Source organism: Heptranchias perlo, chromosome 20 (genome assembly GCF_035084215.1).
Source record: "Heptranchias perlo isolate sHepPer1 chromosome 20, sHepPer1.hap1, whole genome shotgun sequence".
Classification (NCBI taxonomy): domain Eukaryota; kingdom Metazoa; phylum Chordata; class Chondrichthyes; order Hexanchiformes; family Hexanchidae; genus Heptranchias; species Heptranchias perlo.
Genome location: NC_090344.1, coordinates 9,301,051 through 9,319,616, shown reverse-complemented (window position 1 = coordinate 9,319,616; position 18,566 = coordinate 9,301,051). Strand labels below are relative to the sequence as shown.

The window sequence follows — 18,566 nt, the reverse complement described above, 5'->3', positions numbered from 1 at the left end:
AGCAGAAGTTAGCAGCAAAAAGTGTTTGAGGTGGGACTGCGAAATGCTTAATCAGTCGGCACCCTCTAAAACAGAGCTCCAAGTGTCGGTTTAAATAAAGTCCTGAACTGACAGAGCGGCGGGCAGATGAGGATTGAATTAAATCCCAATTCACTGAAGCTAAACAAGGTTTAAATAAGTGAATCTGACAGGAGTGGGATTCCTGAGCTTGTGTGTGAGCTGAAACTGGATCGGTCCCGTTCTGTAAAGAAAGAATGGCAGGCGGCTCCCAGACAGGGCTCAGGCCGGGACTGGCAGCTCTCCGCTGGTAACGGCTGGATGAGAGAGCAGGGCTCCTGCGCTGTTGCGGCTGCTGCTTCCGTTTCTTCGAGTCCCTGTGGCGGTCGGTACCGATCTCCCTCCAATGGATACGGCTCCATCTACTTGCTGATGACCACGTAGCGCAACCGTAGCGCATCTGACTCCAGATTAGAATAGATGCGTGCTCAAATCACGTTTCAGTATTACTCTGTTTTGACGCGGGGCAGTCTTTTCGGGATGGTCTGTTCACTGTATGTAAAATAATATTTATCATAGAATGAACACACCGGAGAAGGAGATCATTCGACCGATCAATTCCTTACCTGCGTTTTGCAAGAGCAATCCCATTGGTCCCATTCCCCGGCCCTTTCCCCGTGACCCTGTATTTTCCCCTTCAAGTATTTATCAAATTCCTTTTTGAAAGCCACGATTGAATCTGCTTCCACCACCCTTTCAGGCAGCGCATTCCAGATCATAACCATTCACTGCGTAAAAAAAGGATTTTCCTCATGTCGCCTTTGGTTCTTTTGCCAATCACCTCAAATCTGGGTCCTCTGGTTCTCGACACTTCCGCCAATGGGAACAGCTTCTCTTTATTAACTTTATCTAAACCCTTCATGACTTTGAACACTTCTAGCAAATCTCCTCTGAACCTTCTCTGCTCTAAGGAGAACAACCCCAGCACGGCGTAAATGTGGTCAATTAGCTCCAATTTATTTATTTGGGCATTAAACAAAAAGTGAAAGACTGACAAGGCGTTGTCCGAACGGAAATCACTGCTTTAAGATAATAAATCCAATCGCTGCGTGGACGCTGGGTTCAAATCTTACTACTGATAGAATTTCTGGCAATGTTCATTTTGACCTGTTCGCAGAAAACCCGATTGTCGTGCGATGGAGCAGAGGATGTGCAAGAAGCTGGAAGTGGAAGTGCAGATATTAGTTTCATCACGGGGACAGGACACGTTTCCACAGGTAAGGGCCTCTTACCTTATGATTCTTTCCAGCAGAGTGGGACAGGTGATCAGAGTGACCGGACTCCAGCGGCGCAATCGGTCAGTGAGCGTTCCTTCCATGACAGTGCAGGATCGGGAAATGCCGTGGTTGTTAATTCGAGTCTCAGCAAGGTCAAACAATCCTTTTGCTCGTGAACATTTCAACCGGAGTTGAAGGTACAATTGGTGTGTTCCAAAATGCATCTACTTATTTGAATTGCCATGTGGGTCCTCCAGTCTGCGCTGTTGCAATAGCAGATGAGATGTTTAGCATTACTTGTTTTCCGGAGGGAGGCTGCGGAATTGGAACCACAAACTATGATTTTGATCCATCTAAATTTCAGGGATTTAACTGGAGATTTAAACCAGCGGGTTAGACCGCTCAGGCAGGACACTTTCCATCTTGCGATTTTTAGGAGCCACTTTTACAGGAATAGAATTACTGCAAGCAAGAATTCTACCCCTGAAGCACCAATGCTGTCACGGCAGCCTGATGCATGTGTCCAGTTGGAAACCTGTCTGAAGGAACATGCAGTATGACAGAGCCGGAAGTCCAGCGGATTGACATTCGGTCTGAGCAGATGTTGAGTCTCCTCCTTGAGAATGTTTCGCCAATCTTCCCGTCCTTCACGGACATCAATGATCCTGTTGCGGTTTTGCTGCAAAATTTCACTTCCCAGTTCCCGATCCCTGAACTAAAATCCAACTCTGGTGGGACTCGAACCCACAACCTTTGGATGTCTCCTCAAACCCTTAAGTAGAAGTCCAACACGCTATCCATTGCGCCACAGAGTCAGTTATGCAATGTGAGGCAGAGCGGGGATCCTGTGCTGTGGTTGAGGCGGTCAGGCTGCTCCAGCTTCCGCCTCTCACATTCCGAGAGCCGCGGCGGCAGTCTGCACCGATCGCCCTCCAATGGATCCGGCTCCAGCCGCTTGTTGTGGGCCTGGTGCAAGAACAGTCGCGTCTGACTCCAAATCAGAAGGCTGTGTGTTTTGAAACAGGTTGATATCGCAGCATTTTCACTGTGGCTCAGGGTCCTGCCGACTGATTTTAGATCGGGACAGTGTTTTGGGGATGGGATGTTCAGTGTTTGTGCAACAATATCAAAATTAAATTTGAGACATTAATTAGCTTTTTTTCTGTAACTTTCGATTTACACCCTCACCAGTTTTATGTCGAAACAGTTAACAATGTTTAATCGATGTGGTGTACAGTGTTTGTGGAATCAGTGCAATTAAATTTGATACTTTCATCTATTCCTTCTCTAACCCAAACTCTTATCATCAGATTTGTAGCTTCACCCAGTTTCAAATAGGTTACTCAGTGATATAAAGAAGTCAGTAACAACCCCGAAACCTCAGCGGGTATATTTGTTCAAATGCTTTGTGATGGTCGCGATTTCCATGCAAATTTTCAATCAGCAAATCCCAAAGGGTGTTTTGGGTTTGACAAACTAATTTAAGTACTTGACTGGTTCCTGGAAATGATCCAATGGGGATTTCCTTACCTGTACAGATATAGAAATAAATACATTCCATCATTTCACAAATTACAGTTGCGTAAATAAATATATCGCGATATCCAACATGGAAAATCAGCTCTTCAAATTCATAAACAAATTTCCTCATTTTATTTGATTAATCCACTTCCGTTTCAATGTAGAACATATATTCAGAGCATCCCTCTAAACTTAAAGAATGGTAAAACAATTGCAGATTTTACAAACCCATAACATGCTATCGTGTAAGTAAGATTAAGGCCTACTTTGTGAAATGTTTATTCTAATTGTCGTTATGATGTTACGAAAAGTATTTCTCGATGTTCGTCCCCAACTTAACAGAGAAACTAAGATGAAAAACGAAAGGATTTTTCAAAAACTATTTGGAGCGATTTGATCGGTTCCCCTTCTCCTTTCTTTAATTGTTCCCTTTTGCTAATTGTTCATCTTGATCCGTTTGCTTCATTTTTTCCTCAGTCATTTATTGTGAATTTTATATCCGTTAACGTTCTTAAATATTTGATTTGTTTGTTCCCTTCCTCTTGAATTGTGATTTGTTGACCTTCAGGTCAAAGTCTGAAACAGAAATGTGTTTATATTCAGGCGTGACTCTGCAGTATGAGACGGAGAGGTGATGCCGGATGTGTGACCGAGAGAACAACTGCTGGAGGCAGAACTGTCCGTAACCTAACATACCCCGTGTGGCATTGCTCATGGTAGGTCGGATGACAATGTTTTATATTGACTGAACGGCTATGTATATAACACAAAACGGATTTTACTGCTGCTTTAACTGGACAAAGTATAATCACCATTAATGACCAAAGTCTCAGATCAGTTAGAATTGAATTACTGTTGGTGAGGGGAGTTTGTACATTGGAAGGAGTTTATACATTTACAGCTCCAGGTAAAACTGGAAACCTCCCTCGCCTGCAGGTTACGTCACCACGAGGTGTCCACCTTCCTTTGCGCTTCTGGACTTCTGAAGTGTGATTGAACCTTACCAAAAGTTTCCTATAATTAGTGAGGAAGGAAGGTATCAGTGTAAATGTGAGATCCAAACGTGGATGTTTCACTGGGTACCATGGGAACGAGATACACTGCTCATTCCAGTTATTTGTCCAGCAGGAAACAGAAATCCTTCTCTTCAACTGTACTCGCCCGAAGGAAAAGGAAACAAACAAAACTGCTCAGTTCTTTGTTTTAGCTTCTTCTGCTGTTTTACGTTCACTCACCGAGAAAGCGACAGAGAGAGACTGAGAGATTGGATTGGCTTTTTCACTTTATAATCTATTACACTTTGTCATTATTATAAGAGACGGTTCCACCCAACTGTCCTGTGCCTGACATTCTCATTGATACTAAGATGTGCTTTAAATGAGTTTCTACTAATTACACATTGCGGATAAAAGCTGAACGCCGAAAACTGCTCTGAAACCAGCTTTGCTTCGCAACCTTTCATGGAGATTGGTTGCTGGTTGCAGTTAAAGGAGTTTGTAAAATAAGCCCACGAGTGCATTATCCTGAAAACGTGTTTTGGACACATTCGCAGCTCAAATATATTGCATTAAATACAACAAATATACAAATACGTCACATGTGTTAAGATTAACACATAATGATACGAGGAAGGAGGCATTGGTGGATCTGGTTCTGGAGAATGAGGTGGGTCGATTGGAGCAAGTGTCAGTGTCAGATTTATTGAACGGTGATCATAGTATCATAAGATTTAGATGAGTTATGGTGAAGGAGAAGGAGCAATCTCGAGTAAAGTACTTAACAGGAGAAGGGCCAATTTTAATGGGTTGAGAACGTACCTGGCCCGTGTAAATTGGAATCAAAGATTGGCAGGCTAAAATATAATTGAACAATGGGTGGAGGAGATGTTTCGGGTCCAGATTAGGTAGATTCCCAAGAGGGGCGAAGGTAGGGCCTGAGATCGCTGGATGACGAAAGAGATAGGGGGTACAATGAAGCAGATAAAGAGGGTTTATGATAGATATCAGTTTGACAATACAAGTGAGAACCAGGCTGAATATAGGAAGTACCGTGAAAAAGTAAATAAGAGGGGCAAAGAGAGAATATGAACATAGTTTGCCGGCTAACATAAAAGTTAATCCAAAAGTCTTCGACAGGCATTTAAATAATGAAAGGTTCATAATAGGAGGGGTGTGGCCGATTCGGGACCAAAAAGGAGATCTACGCATGGAGGCAGAAAGCGTGACTGAGGCACTAAAAGAGTACTTTGCATCTGTCTCTACCAAGGAAGAAGATGCTGCCAAAGTCACAGTAAAAAGGGAGGTAGTTGAGACACTGGATGTGGTGAAAATTGATACAGAGGAGGCACTTGAAAGGCTGGCTATGCTTAAAGTTGATAATTCACCCGGACCGGATGGGATGCTTTCAAGGTTGCTGAGGGAGTGGAAGGGTGGAAATTTCAGAGGTCCTGGTCATAATCTTCCAATCCGCCTTAGATGCGGGGGTGATGCCAGAGGACTGGATGATTACAAATGTTAGATCCTTGTTCAAAAAGAGTGTAAGGATAAACTCAACAACAACAGGCCAGTAACATTAAACTCGGTGGTGGGAAAGCTTTTATAAACGATGATCCGGGCCAAAATGAATAGTCACTTGGGCAAGTGTGGATTAATAAACGAAAGCCAGCATGGGTTTGTTAAAGGCAAATCGTGTTTAACTTGATTAAGTTTTTTGATGTGGTAACAGAGAGGGTTGATGAGGGCAATGCGGTTGATAAAGTGCCACAACAACAACAACATCAACAACGACGACGACTTGCATTTATTTCGGTCCTTTAACGTAATGAAACGACCCAAGGCGACTCACAGGAGAGATTATCAAACACAATTTCACACTGAGCCACATAAGGAGGTATTCGGACAGATGAACAAAAGCTTGGTTGAAGAGGTAGGTTTTAAGGAGCATCTTAAACGAGGAGAGAGAGGTAGAGAGGCGGTGAGGTTTAGGGAGGGAATTCCAGAGCTTAGGGCCGAGGCAGCTGAAGGCACGGCCGCCAATCGTGGAGCAATTAAAATCGGGGATGCAAAAGAAGGAAGAATTGGAGGAGCGCTAAAATCTCGGAGGGTTGTAGGGCTGGAGGAGGTTACAGAGACAGGGAGGGGCGAAGCCATAGAGGCATTTGAAAAGAAGGATGAGAATTGTAGGGCTGGAGGAGGTTGCAGAGATAGGGATAGGCGAAGAGATGGAGGGATTTGAAAACATGGATGAGCATTTTTAAATCGAGGCTTTCCCGGACTGGGAGCCAATGTAGGTTAGTGATCACAGGGAAGGTGGGAGAACGGAACTTGTTGAGCGTTAGGATACGGGCAGCAGAGTTTTGGCCTCCTTCCCTCCTCGAACGATTCTATGATTTGTCAAGCTCAAATGCTTGCTACTTCAGTAAGAGTTCCGCCTGTGCAAAGAACGAGCATTTCAGCAGTCCTTTCCTTGTTGGCTCCGGAATTAATACAAATACGGCCTGTGTTACTTTGTTGTTTAATTCACAAATGAGGTAAATATCAGATGGAACAAAAAGGCGCCGCTGGCAATCGAACCTTGGATCTCTTGTGACAAAAAAGGCAATTTGCCCAGCTTTTGCAAATTAAGGAGACAAATTAAGTTGCAACGACTCCACCTCCTCTTCCTGATATCGACCTATCACTGTCTGTTAGCGTTTGAGGCAGTTTATATTTTTCTATTTCTCTTCTCCATTTCGCTGTGTTTACCGATACTCTGTATCTCTCGCTGTGTTTACCGATACTCTGTATCTCTCGCTGTGTTTACCGATACTCTGTATCTCTCGCTGTGTTGACCGATACTCTGTATCTCTCGCTGTGTTTACCGATACCCTGTATCTCTCGCTGTGTTTACCGATACTCTGTATCTCTCGCTGTGTTCATCTCTCTGTGTCAATCCGTGGGCTAATTCTGAACGAACAATGAAATAAATGAGGAGTTTTAGACAATTCTCCCTCTGACACTGAGGAACCAATGAGCGAAATTTTACAATAAGATACTGTTTATTGTGAAGCAGCAAAGAAAACATTTCATTTTGAACGACTGAAGTTCAGTTATGCGCAAACAGAAACTGTGACCACAACGTGTTTGCAACAAGCCGCCTTTTAAGCTGATGTCAGACACACTAACATTGCAGCACGAGGTGCAGGCACCGCACTGATAACCTCCATGTGTATACGGGCAGATCAGACACTTCGTGCGACACAAGATCTTTCCAATCCCCGCCAGCTCCTGGGCACCGAGACATCCGTCAGAAGCAGCATTCACCGCCAGGACAAATATCGTGCCCCCTTTGCCAGACTTCAGAAAATTTAATGCTGAAAATACAAAACAGGATGGACAGTATCTGGAAAACAGTTAAACTTTCAGTGTTCAGTCTTTGGTAAGGACGAGAAACATAACTTTGAGTAGATATTAAGTGGATGTCAATAAGAGTGCGCTGTTGTTTTATAAAGTGTGGGAGTCCATATATGAATACGATGAACACATATGAACTGTGGGTGTGTATGTATGAGTGTGATATTTATATATGATCTGTGGGTGTGTATGTATGAGTGCGATATTTATATATGATCTGTGGGTGTGTATATATGAGTGTGATGTTTATATATGAACTGTGGGTGTGTATATATGAGTGTGATATTTATATATGATCTGTGGGTGTGTATGTATGAGTGCGATATTTATATATGATCTGTGGGTGTGTATATATGAGTGTGATGTTTATATATGAACTGTGGGTGTGTATATATGAGTGTGATGTTTATATATGAACTGTGGGTGTGTATATATGAGTGTGATGTTTATATATGAACTGTGGGTGTGCATATATGAGTGTGATGTTTATATATGAACTGTGGGGGTGTATATATGAGTGTGATGTTTATATATGAACTGTGGGGGTGTATATATGAGTGTGATGTTTATATATGAACTGTGGGGGTGTATATATGAGTGTGATGTTTATATATGAACTGTGGGGTGTATATATGAGTGCGATGTTTATAATATTTAGAGGATGACAACTCTGGTTCCATTCGCCTGTCTGATACCTCTTGAGCCCACCTTACCTTCTTTGATTTTCCCTTAGTTCCTCATCTTCTCTGATACCCTCAGAGAGTCCTTTACACTATTTGAACCTTGTCAGCGCCGTTTACACTCTCTGATACCCGCTGAGTGCCCCTCACCCACTGATACGCCCTGAGCGTCCTTACACTCCCTGATACTATCTGGCAGTCCTTCCCCTCTGTGAGATCTCACTATACTCTCTGATACCCTCTGACTCTCCCTTCCCCTCTCTGAGATCCCCTTGCCCAAATGGATCGCCACTAAGAAGCCATTAGACGTCCTGATGCCTTCTCAGAACCCGTTACCGTCGTTGCTATCAAAGTACAGTGTAACTTCACAGGTGGATCTACCGGTTTGTGTTAAGGATGAGATGCAGAGTTTGTTCGGTTGCTGTTGCTTCCGCCTGTCCCATCCGAGAGCTCTATCGGCAGTCGGTACCGATCTCCCTCCAATGAACTGGATGTGGATGTATGAATGCGTTGTGGTTTTATAAACTGTGGGAGTGTATCGATGAGTGTGATATTTACATGAAGTGTGGGTGTGTATATATGAGTGCGATTTTATATATGAGCTGTGGGTGTGTATTTATGAGTGCGATCTTTATATATGAGCTGTGGGTGTGTATATATGAATGAGATTTTTTCTATGAATTGCGGAATGAACCGGAGGGGAAATGCCTCCTGGAGTTATATTTTCTTCCAAGACAATGACATAAAGTTAATTGTTGAAAAGGGGCTGAAATAGCTCAGTTGGGAGAGCGTTAGACTGAAGATCTAAAGGTCCTTGGTTCAATCCCGAGTTTCGGCAGGTTCCTGATTATTTAGTTTCTTCTTCCTTGCTTCGATTCTCGCGTTTATTTGCAGGAACATTTGATACCCGCCACTGAAGAATTGGGGATGGAATCGAGAGGCATCAAGAATGGGAAATATTTATGCCGTCTATATTTGGCTTTGATTTCTCTCATACCTTCTGCCTTTTTCTCTTGGTTTTGTCACTCTCTTTGCCGCGAACATTGCAGCACCAGGTGTCGGCTCCGCGCTGATGATCTTCATGTGAATGCGCGCCTTTCAGACAGTTCGTGTGACACAAGAACGTTAAACTCCCGGCCAGTTCCAAGGCACTGACTCCTCCGTCGAAGCAGCTTTCACCACCAGGACCGATATCGCGCTCCCTTTGCCGTAATTCTGCAAATGTATCGCTGAAAATCCAGAACAGGACGGACAATATCTGGAAAACAGTTAAAATTTCAGTGTTCAGATTTTAATGAGAACTATGAAGAGGGCTTTGGGTTGATATTAGGTGCGTGTGTAGTAAGAGTGCGCTGTTGTTTTATAAAGTGTGGGAGTCAAAATATGAATTCGCTGTTCACACATGAACTGTGGATGTGTATATTTGAGTGTGATGTTTATATTTGAACTGTGGGGGTGCATATTTGAGTGTGATGTTAAGATATGAACTGTGGGTGTGTATATATGAGTCTGATGTTTATATATGAACTGTGGATGTGTATATATGAGTTTGATGTTTATATATGAACTGTGGGTGTGTATATATGAGTGTGATGTTTATATATGAACTGTGGGTGTGTATATATGAGTGTGATGTTTATATATGAACTATGGGTGTGTATATATGAGTGCGATGTTCACATATGAACTGTGGGTGTGTATATATGAGTGCGATGTTTATATATGATCTGCGGGAGTGCATACATGAGTGCGATGTTTATATATGAAGAATGGGAGTGTATACATTAGTGCGATGTTTATAATATTAAGAGGATGCCAACTCTGGATCCATTCGCCTATCTGACACCTCCTGAGCCCACCTTACCCTCTTTGATTCTCCCTGAGCTCTTCATCTTCTCTGATATTCTCAGAGAGTCCATTATCCTCTTTGAACCTGGTCAGCGCCCTTTACACTCCCTGATACCCGCTGAGTGCCCCTCACCCACTGATACGCCCTGAGCGTCCTTACACTCTCTGATACCCTCTGGCACTCCTTCCCCTCTGTGAGATCTCAATATACTCTCTGATACCCTCTGACTGTCCCTCACCCTCTCCGAGCCCCATTACACTCTCTGATGCCCTCTGACTGTCCCTTCCCCTCTCTGAGAACCCCTTGCCCAAATGGATCGCCACTCAGAAGCCATTGGACACCCTGATGCCTTCTCAGAACCCGTTACCGTCCTTGCTATCAAAGTACGGTGGAACTTCACAGGTGGATCTACCGGTCTGTGTTAAGGATGAGATGCAGAGTTTTTCGGTTGCTGTTGATTCCGACTGTCCCATCCGAGAGCTCGATGGGCAGTCGGTACCGATCTCCCTCCAATAAACTGGGTGTGGATGGATGAATGCGTTGTGGTTGTATAAACTGTGGGAGTGTATCGATGAGTGCGATGTTTATATATGAACTCTGGGTGTGTATATATGAGTGCGATCTTTATATATGAGCTGTGGGTGTGTATATATGAGTGCGATTTTTTTTTATGAATTGCGGAATGAACAGGAGGGGAAATGTCCCCTGGGGTTATATTTTCTTCCACGACAATGACATAAAGTAAACGTTTGACAAGGGGCCGAAATAGCTCAGTTGGGAGAGCGTTAGACTGAAGATCTCCAAGGTCCTTGGTTCAATCCCGAGTTTCGGCATTTCCTGCTTATTTAGTTTCTTCTTCCTTGCTTCGATTCTCGCATTTATTTGCAGTAACATTTGATAACGGCCACTGAAGGATTGGGGGTGGAATCGAGAGGCATCAAGGATGGGAAATATTTATGGTGTCTACATTTGGCTTTGATTTCTCTCATACCTTCTGCCTTTTTCTCTTGTTTTTTTCACTCTCGGTGCCGCTAACATTGCAGCACCAGGTGTCGGCACCGCGCTGATGATCTTTATGTGAATCCGCGCCTTTCAGACAGTTCATGTGAAACACGAACGTTCCAATCCCGGCCAGTTTATAGACACCGACTCCTCCGTCGAAGCAGCTTTCACCACCAGGACCGATATCGCGCTCCCTTTGCCGGACTTCAGCAAATTTAAAGCTGAAAATACAAAACAGGACTGACAGTATCTGGAAAATAGTTAAACTTTCAGTGTTCAGATTTTAATAAGAACTATAAACAGGGCTTTGGGTAGATATTAAGGGCGTGTGCAGTAAGAGTGCGCTGTTGTTTTATAAAGTGTGGGAGTCGAAATATGAATTCGATGTTCACACATGAACTGTGGGTGTGTATATATGAGTTTGATGTTTATGTATGAACGATGGGTGTTTATATATGAGTGTGATATTTATATATGAACTGTGGGTGTGTATATATGAGTGTGATGTTTATATATGAACTGTGGGTGTGTATATATGAGTGTGATATTTATATATGAACTGTGGGTGTGTATATATGAGTGCGCTCTTTATATATGAGTTGTGGGTGTGTATATATGAGTGCGATGTTTATATATGAAATGTGGGTTTGTGTATATGAGTGTGATGTTTATATATGTGCTGTGGGTGTGTATCTATGAGTGCGATTTTTTATACGAATTGCGGAATGAACAGGAGGGGAAATGCCTCCTGGATTTATATTTTCTTCCAAGACAATGACATAAAGTAAGTTTTTGACAAAGGGCCGAAATAGCTCAGTTGGGAGAGCGTTGGACTAAAAATCTAAAGGTCCTTGGTTCAATTTCGAGTTTCGGCAGTTTTTGGTTATTTAGTTTCTTCTTCCTTGCTTCGATTCTCGCATTTATTTACAGTAACATTTGATACCCGCAACTGAAGAATTGGTGATGGAATCGAGTGGCATCAAGGATGGGAAATATTAATGGTGTCTATATTTGGCTTTGATTTCTCTCATACCTTCTGCCTTTTTCTCTTGGTTTTGTCACTCTCTTTGCCGCGAACATTGCAGCACCAGGTGTCGGCTCCGCGCTGATGATCTTCATGTGAATGCGCGCCTTTCAGACAGTTCGTGTGACACAAGAACGTTAAACTCCCGGCCAGTTCCAAGGCACTGACTCCTCCGTCGAAGCAGCTTTCACCACCAGGACCGATATCGCGCTCCCTTTGCCGTAATTCTGCAAATGTATCGCTGAAAATCCAGAACAGGACGGACAATATCTGGAAAACAGTTAAAATTTCAGTGTTCAGATTTTAATGAGAACTATGAAGAGGGCTTTGGGTTGATATTAGGTGCGTGTGTAGTAAGAGTGCGCTGTTGTTTTATAAAGTGTGGGAGTCAAAATATGAATTCGCTGTTCACACATGAACTGTGGGTGTGTATATTTGAGTGTCATGTTTATATATGAACTGTGGGGGTGCATATTTGAGTGTGATGTTAAGATATGAACTGTGGGTGTGTATATTTGAGTGCGATGTTCACATATGAACTGTGGGTGTGTATATATGAGTGTGATATTGATATATGAACTGTGGGTGTGTATATATGAGTGTGATATTGATATATGAACTGTGGGTGTGTATATATGAGTGCAATGTTCATATATGAACTGTGGGTGTTTATATATGAGTGTGATCTTTATATATGAGCTGTGAGTCTGTATCTATGAGTGCGATGTTCATATATGAACTGTGGGTGTGTGTATGTGAGTACGATTTTTTTAATGAATTGCGGAATGAACAGGAGGGGAAATGCCCCCTGGGGTTATATTTTCTTCCACGACAATGACATAAAGTAAACTTTTGACAAAGGGGCGAAATAGCTCAGTTGGGAGAGCGTTAGACTGAAGATCTAAAGGTCCTTGGTTCAATCCCGAGTTTCGGCAGTTCCTGGTTATTTAGTTTCTTCTTCCTTGCTTCGATTCTCGCATTTCTTCATAATAACATTTGAGACCAGCCACTGAAGGATTGGGTATGGAATCGAGAGGCATCAAGGATGGGAAATATTAATGGCGGCTTTATTTGGCTTTGATTTCTCTCATACCTTCTGCTTTTTTCTCTTGGTTTTTTCACTCTCAGTGCCGCTGACATTGGAGCAGGAGGTGTCGGCAGCGCGCTGATGATCTTCAAGTGTATTCGCGCCTTTCAGACACTTCGTGTGACACAAGAACGTTCCAATCCCGGCCAGTTCCAGGACACCGACTCCTCCGTCGAAGCAGCATTCACCGCCAGGACCGATATCGCGCTCCCTTTGCCGTACGTGAGCAAATTTAACGCTGAAAATACAAAGCAGGACGGACAGTATCTGGAAAGCAGTTCAGCTTTCAGTGTTCAGATTTTAATGAGAACTATAAACAGGGCTCTGGGTAGATATTAAGTGCGTGTGTAGTAAGAGTGCGCTGTTGTTTTATAAAGTGTGGGAGTCTATATATGAATTCGATGTTCACACATGAACTGTGGGGGTGTAAAAATGAGTGTGATGTTTATGTATGAACTATGGGAGTGTATATATGAGTGTGATGTTTATATATGAACTATGGGTGTGTCTATATGAGTGCGATGTTCACATATCAACGGTGGGTGTGTATATATGAGTGCGATGTTTATATATGAACCGTGGGTGTGTATATCTGAGTGCGATGTTTATATATGAACAATGGGAGTGTATACATGAGTGCGATGTTTATAATATTAAGCGGATGCCAACTCTGGATCCATTCGCCTATCTGATATCTCTTGAGCCCAACTTACCCTCTTTGATTCTCCCTGAGCTCCTCATCTTCTCTCAGAGAGTCCATTATCCTCTTTGAACCTTGTCAGCGCCCTTTACACTCTCTGATACCCGCTGAGTGCCCCTCACCCACTGATACGCCCTGAGCGTCCTTACACTCTCTGATACCCTCTGGCAGTCCTTCCCCTCTGTGAGATCTCAATATACTCTCTGATACCCTCTGACTGTCTCTTACCCTCTCTGAGCCCCATTACACTCTCTGAGACCCTTTGACTGTCCCTTCGCCGCTCTGAGCCCCATTGCACTCTCTGATGCCCTCTGACTATCCCTTCCCCTCTCTGAGATCCCCTTGCCCAAATGGATCGCCACTCAGAAGCCATTAGACGTCCTGATGCCTTCTCAGAACCCGTTACCGTCCATGCTATCAAAGTACGGTGTAACTTCACAGGTGGATCCACCGGTCTGTGTTGAGGATGAGATCCAGAGTTTGTTCGGTTTCTGTTGCTTCCGCCTGTCCCATCCGAGAGCTCAATCGGCAGTCGGTACCGATCTCCCTTCAATGAACTGGATGTGGATGTATGAATGCATTGTGGTTTTATAAGCTGTGGGTGTGTATCGATGAGTGTGATATTTATATGAACTGTGGGTGTGTATATATGAGTGCGATCATTATATATGAGCTGTGGGTGTGTATATGTGAGTGCGCTCTTTATATCTGAACCGTGGGTGTGTATATATGAGTGCGATGTTTATATATGAACTCTGGGTTTGTGTATATGAGTGTGATGTTTATATATGTGCTGTGGGTGTGTATCTATGAGTGCGATTTTTTAAACGAATTGCGGAATGAACAGGAGGGGAAATGCCTCCTGGATTTATATTTTCTTCCAAGACAATGACATAAAGTAAACTTTTGACAAGGGGCCGAAATAGCTCAGTTGGGTGAGCGTTGAACTGAAGATCTAAAGGTCTTTGGTTCAATTCCGAGTTTCGGCAGTTTTTGGTTATTTCGTTTCTTCTTCCTTGCTTCGATTCTCGCATTTATTTACAGTAAAATTTGATACCCGCCACTGAAGAATTGGTGATGGAATCGAGAGGCATCAAGGATGGGAAATATTTATGGTGTCTATATTTGGCTTTGATTTCTCTCATATCTTCTGCTTTTTTCTCTTGGTTTTGTCACTCTCGGTGCCGCTAACATTGCAGCACCAGGTGTCGGCACCGCGCTGATGATCTTCATGTGAATCCGCGCCTTTCAGACAGTTCATGTGACACAAGAACGTTCCAATCCCGGCCAGTTCCAAGACACTGACTCCTCCGTCGAAGCAGCTTTCACCACCAGGACCGATATCGCGCTCCCTTTGCCGTACGTCAGCAAATTTAAAGCTGAAAATACAGAACAGGACGGACAGTATCTGGAAAACAGTTAAACTTTCAGTGTTCAGATTTTAATGAGAACTATAAACAGGGCTTTGGGTAGATATTAAGTGCGTGTTTAGTAAGAGTGCGTTGTTGTTTTATAAAGTGTGGGAGTCTATATATGAATTCGCTGTTCACACATGAACTGTGGGGGTGTATATTTGAGTGTGATGTTTATATATGAACTGTGGGTGTTTATGTTTGAGTGCGATGTTCACATATGAACTGTGGGTGTGTATATATGAGTGTGATATTTATATATGAACTGTGGGTGTGTATATATGAGTGCGATGTTCACATATGAACTGTGGGTGTGTATATATGAGTGTGATGTTTATATATGAACTGTGAGTGTGTTCATATGAGTGCGATGTTTATATCTGAACTGTGGGTGTGTATATATGAGTGCGATGTTTATATATGAACTGTGGGTGTGTATATATGAGTGCGATGTTTATATATGAACTGTGGGTGTCTATATATGATTGCGATGTTTATGTATGAACTGTGGGTGTGTATATATGAGTGCGATGTTTATATATGAACTGTGGGTGTGTATATATGAGTGCGATGTTTATATATGAACTGTGAGTGTGTATATATGAGTGCGATGTTTATATATGAACAATGGTTGTGTATATATGAGTGCAATATTTACATATGATCTGCGGGAGTGCATACATGAGTGCGTTGTTTATATATGAACTGTGGGTGTGTATATATGAGAGTTATGTTTGTATATGAACTGTAGCTTTGTATCTCTGGGTGCGATGTTTTTATATGAATTTCGAAATGAACAGGAGGGGGATGGAATACAGAGGCATCAAGGAATAGAAATATTTCTATCGTCTGTATTTGGCTTTTATTTCTCTGTTGCCTTCTGCCTTTTTCTTTTGGTTTTCTCACTCTCGGTGCCGGGTGACTATTTGATTTGATGCATTTGTCCTCAACTGATCCTTTTTCCACATCTCGGGGCGGTCAGACCCGCTCTGTCTGTCTGTTGCTGCTGATGATCATTTGGGAACTGGCCGCGAGTTAAGCGTTTTCTGCAAACAGGACAAAGATAAATAAAAAGAAAGACGTGTTTCTCCGGCCGAGGGGTAAAGTTACAATGGATGTAATTTAAAGGACTGTCCCCGTGAATTTGTCTGTGTTTTTTTTCGTAAAACTTCGATTTTAAAAGTTACAAAAACCCGAAATAAATAAAGTAAATTACAAGAATTGAATCCGTGATCATGACATTACGGTACATTTTAAGCGAATGAGTTAACCGGCCGTACTAAGGGCACATTCGGCTGTTTAATTAATTTTTGTATCTGTCTGTTGGTTGGTCGCGGTTTCTGTACTTGGACCCTTAAATCTCTCTGATTCTCCACTGTTCCTAGTTTCTCACCATTTAGAAAATACTCTGATATATCTTTCTTAGATTTGAAGTGGATGACCTCGCTCGCTCCTACATTGAACTCTGTTTGACACAGTTTTGCCCACTCACTTAATCTATCAATTCCCACTTTTCACCTTCCTGCTTCTGTCCATATTGCGCCAGAAGAAGGCTGCGTGTTCAAACCCCGGGGTCACCGTTGATTTAGAGCTGATAGGATTCTGGATCGTTCGGGAATGAATGTTTTATCTGCTTTTTCACAAATAACCGGACCTTGCTGTAAAGTCTGCTTCCCGAGTTCTCAAATTTCAGGAAGGCGTCTCATTCTGCTCTTGACTTTTGATCTTGACCTGCGGATCAAACTTTTGCGAAGAGGGAAACGAAGTCCCCAAATCGCTCCACCAGAATCTCAAACGCTTTGGTAAGAAGTTCTGTGTGAACAATCAGGACTTTAAAGTCACCTCAATGACCTACACTTTCTTTTCGTGAGATTTGTTCGCCTTTTCATTCGACCGTGAAATCGCTCTCGGTTTTCATCTCACTGAAGTGAAGAGTGTGACCTCCTTGTATCTATCAGCGTGTAAATGATGAGTTTGGTGTCGGTACGGGTCGCTTTCAACTTTTGAAATCTCACCAAGCACCAGAGAAAAAGAAACTGAGAATCAAACTGTCCTGTAAGTGAAGAATTGAAGTGAATATCGCTCCAAACAGATCTGGACAATGCGCAGCGCAGTCGCACAGGAGTTCCAAATCCACCCTATATCCACTCGGCAATCACATTAACTGAACTTCACTCTGGCCCAGTGTCACCGCGCAGAAATCGAGTATTTCTCGGCCGCATTTTTTCTTAACATCATAGTTACTGGTTTAAGTGTGAGAACTGCTGTCCGCATCAATGTAAGTGCAAGAGACAACTTTGTCGATATCGTGTAGTGTCACAAACCTGATCGTTGGACCTGCTCATTTCATCTCATCTCATTTTCAGCAAACCTGAATATTGCTGGAATAGAGAATGGCGAATCACAGCTCGATAAAACAATCCTTTCTCCCACGAGGGGACTGAGTCTTCCAACATGCAGGAGTTTAATGGCAAGGTGAGTTTTTTGTTCAGAAATAATACGGCAAAAATTTTCACTCGTGCAAACTTCACGCCGTTTATTTTGGAAAATTAAACTGATAGTGCAGAGATGTTGTATTGATCGCTACAACCTGAATTTGTAGCTGGTTGAATTAATGGTTCAAATAGAAATGTGGCCAGTCTCTTTGGCGCAATCGGTTTGCGCGTTTGACTATTAACAAAAGGGGTGGTGGTTCGAGCCCACAAAGTAACGGTAAGGGAGCTTTTACTTCAAGATACATTGTCTTGCTTTTTCTGGTTTCTGATGTGTATTTTGATTGCAAAAGAAATGCCCGGTTCAGCTGGCCAGCTGAGCACGGCCGATCTTCCACCATTTAACCTGTGATTGGCTTCACGGAAATCAGAATTCTTCTTGACAGACAAGGTCCGAAGGTTGCAGGAGAGCCGCTTCACTTCACAGGACATGGATATTTCTGCCGTGAGCGACACCAGACTGTTTCTACAATGAATGTCACTCCCTTTATTTTGGAAACATAACATTGTATTCACATTCCGAAGGGTTTCAGTTCATTACCTTTCAAAACTGTGGCCAATGCAATTCAATGTCGGAAAGTGTGAGGCCAGCCACTTTGGACATAAAAAAGGTCGATCAGAGTTTTTTTAATAAATGGTGAGAAGCTGGGAACTGTAAATGAGCAGAAATATTTGGGCGCCCAAATCACGAAAATCTAGTTCACAGATACAAAAAACTTGAAAAGATAATGGAACGCAAAGGGGTGACAGTTATGATGCAGCTGCACAGAGTTCTGAATAGAACCCATTTAGTGTACTCTGCTCCGTTCTGGGCACTGCACCTCACGAAGGATATATTGGCCTTAAAATGGGTGCAACGCAGATTCACCAGAATGATACCAGGCTAAAATAATTTAATTTTGAGGACAGATTACACAGACTTGCATTCCATTAGACATCGAGGATTAACGGGTGGTCCAATTGAGGCGTTCAAGATGATCACAGGAGTTCATAGTATAGACAGAGAGAAACATGTTTTCTCTTCTGGCGGAGTCAAGAACAAGGGGGCATATCTGTAGAATTCGAGCCAGGCAGATCAGGGGTGATGCCAGAAACTACTTCTTCACAGAAAGGGCAGTGGAAATCTGGAACTCT

At 42.8% G+C, this 18,566-nt stretch overlaps 6 non-coding genes across 6 annotated transcripts; 5 read left to right on the top strand and 1 right to left on the bottom strand.

Annotated features, from left to right (window-relative positions):
* Positions 1–1,997: 1,997 nt before the first annotated feature.
* Positions 1,998–2,089, bottom strand: trnar-ucu (transfer RNA arginine (anticodon UCU)). The gene is given in 2 exon segments: positions 1,998–2,033; positions 2,053–2,089. It is a non-coding gene; the product is annotated as a tRNA-Arg (tRNA).
* A 6,542-nt stretch (positions 2,090–8,631) lies between these two features.
* Positions 8,632–8,704, top strand: trnaf-gaa (transfer RNA phenylalanine (anticodon GAA)). The gene has a single exon. It is a non-coding gene; the product is annotated as a tRNA-Phe (tRNA).
* A 1,770-nt stretch (positions 8,705–10,474) lies between these two features.
* Positions 10,475–10,548, top strand: trnaf-gaa (transfer RNA phenylalanine (anticodon GAA)). The gene has a single exon. It is a non-coding gene; the product is annotated as a tRNA-Phe (tRNA).
* A 971-nt stretch (positions 10,549–11,519) lies between these two features.
* On the top strand, positions 11,520–11,592 carry trnaf-aaa (transfer RNA phenylalanine (anticodon AAA)). Its single transcript has one exon. It is a non-coding gene; the product is annotated as a tRNA-Phe (tRNA).
* A 1,011-nt stretch (positions 11,593–12,603) lies between these two features.
* On the top strand, positions 12,604–12,676 carry trnaf-gaa (transfer RNA phenylalanine (anticodon GAA)). Its single transcript has one exon. It is a non-coding gene; the product is annotated as a tRNA-Phe (tRNA).
* Positions 12,677–14,444: 1,768 nt separating this feature from the next.
* On the top strand, positions 14,445–14,517 carry trnaf-gaa (transfer RNA phenylalanine (anticodon GAA)). The gene has a single exon. It is a non-coding gene; the product is annotated as a tRNA-Phe (tRNA).
* Positions 14,518–18,566: the final 4,049 nt, after the last annotated feature.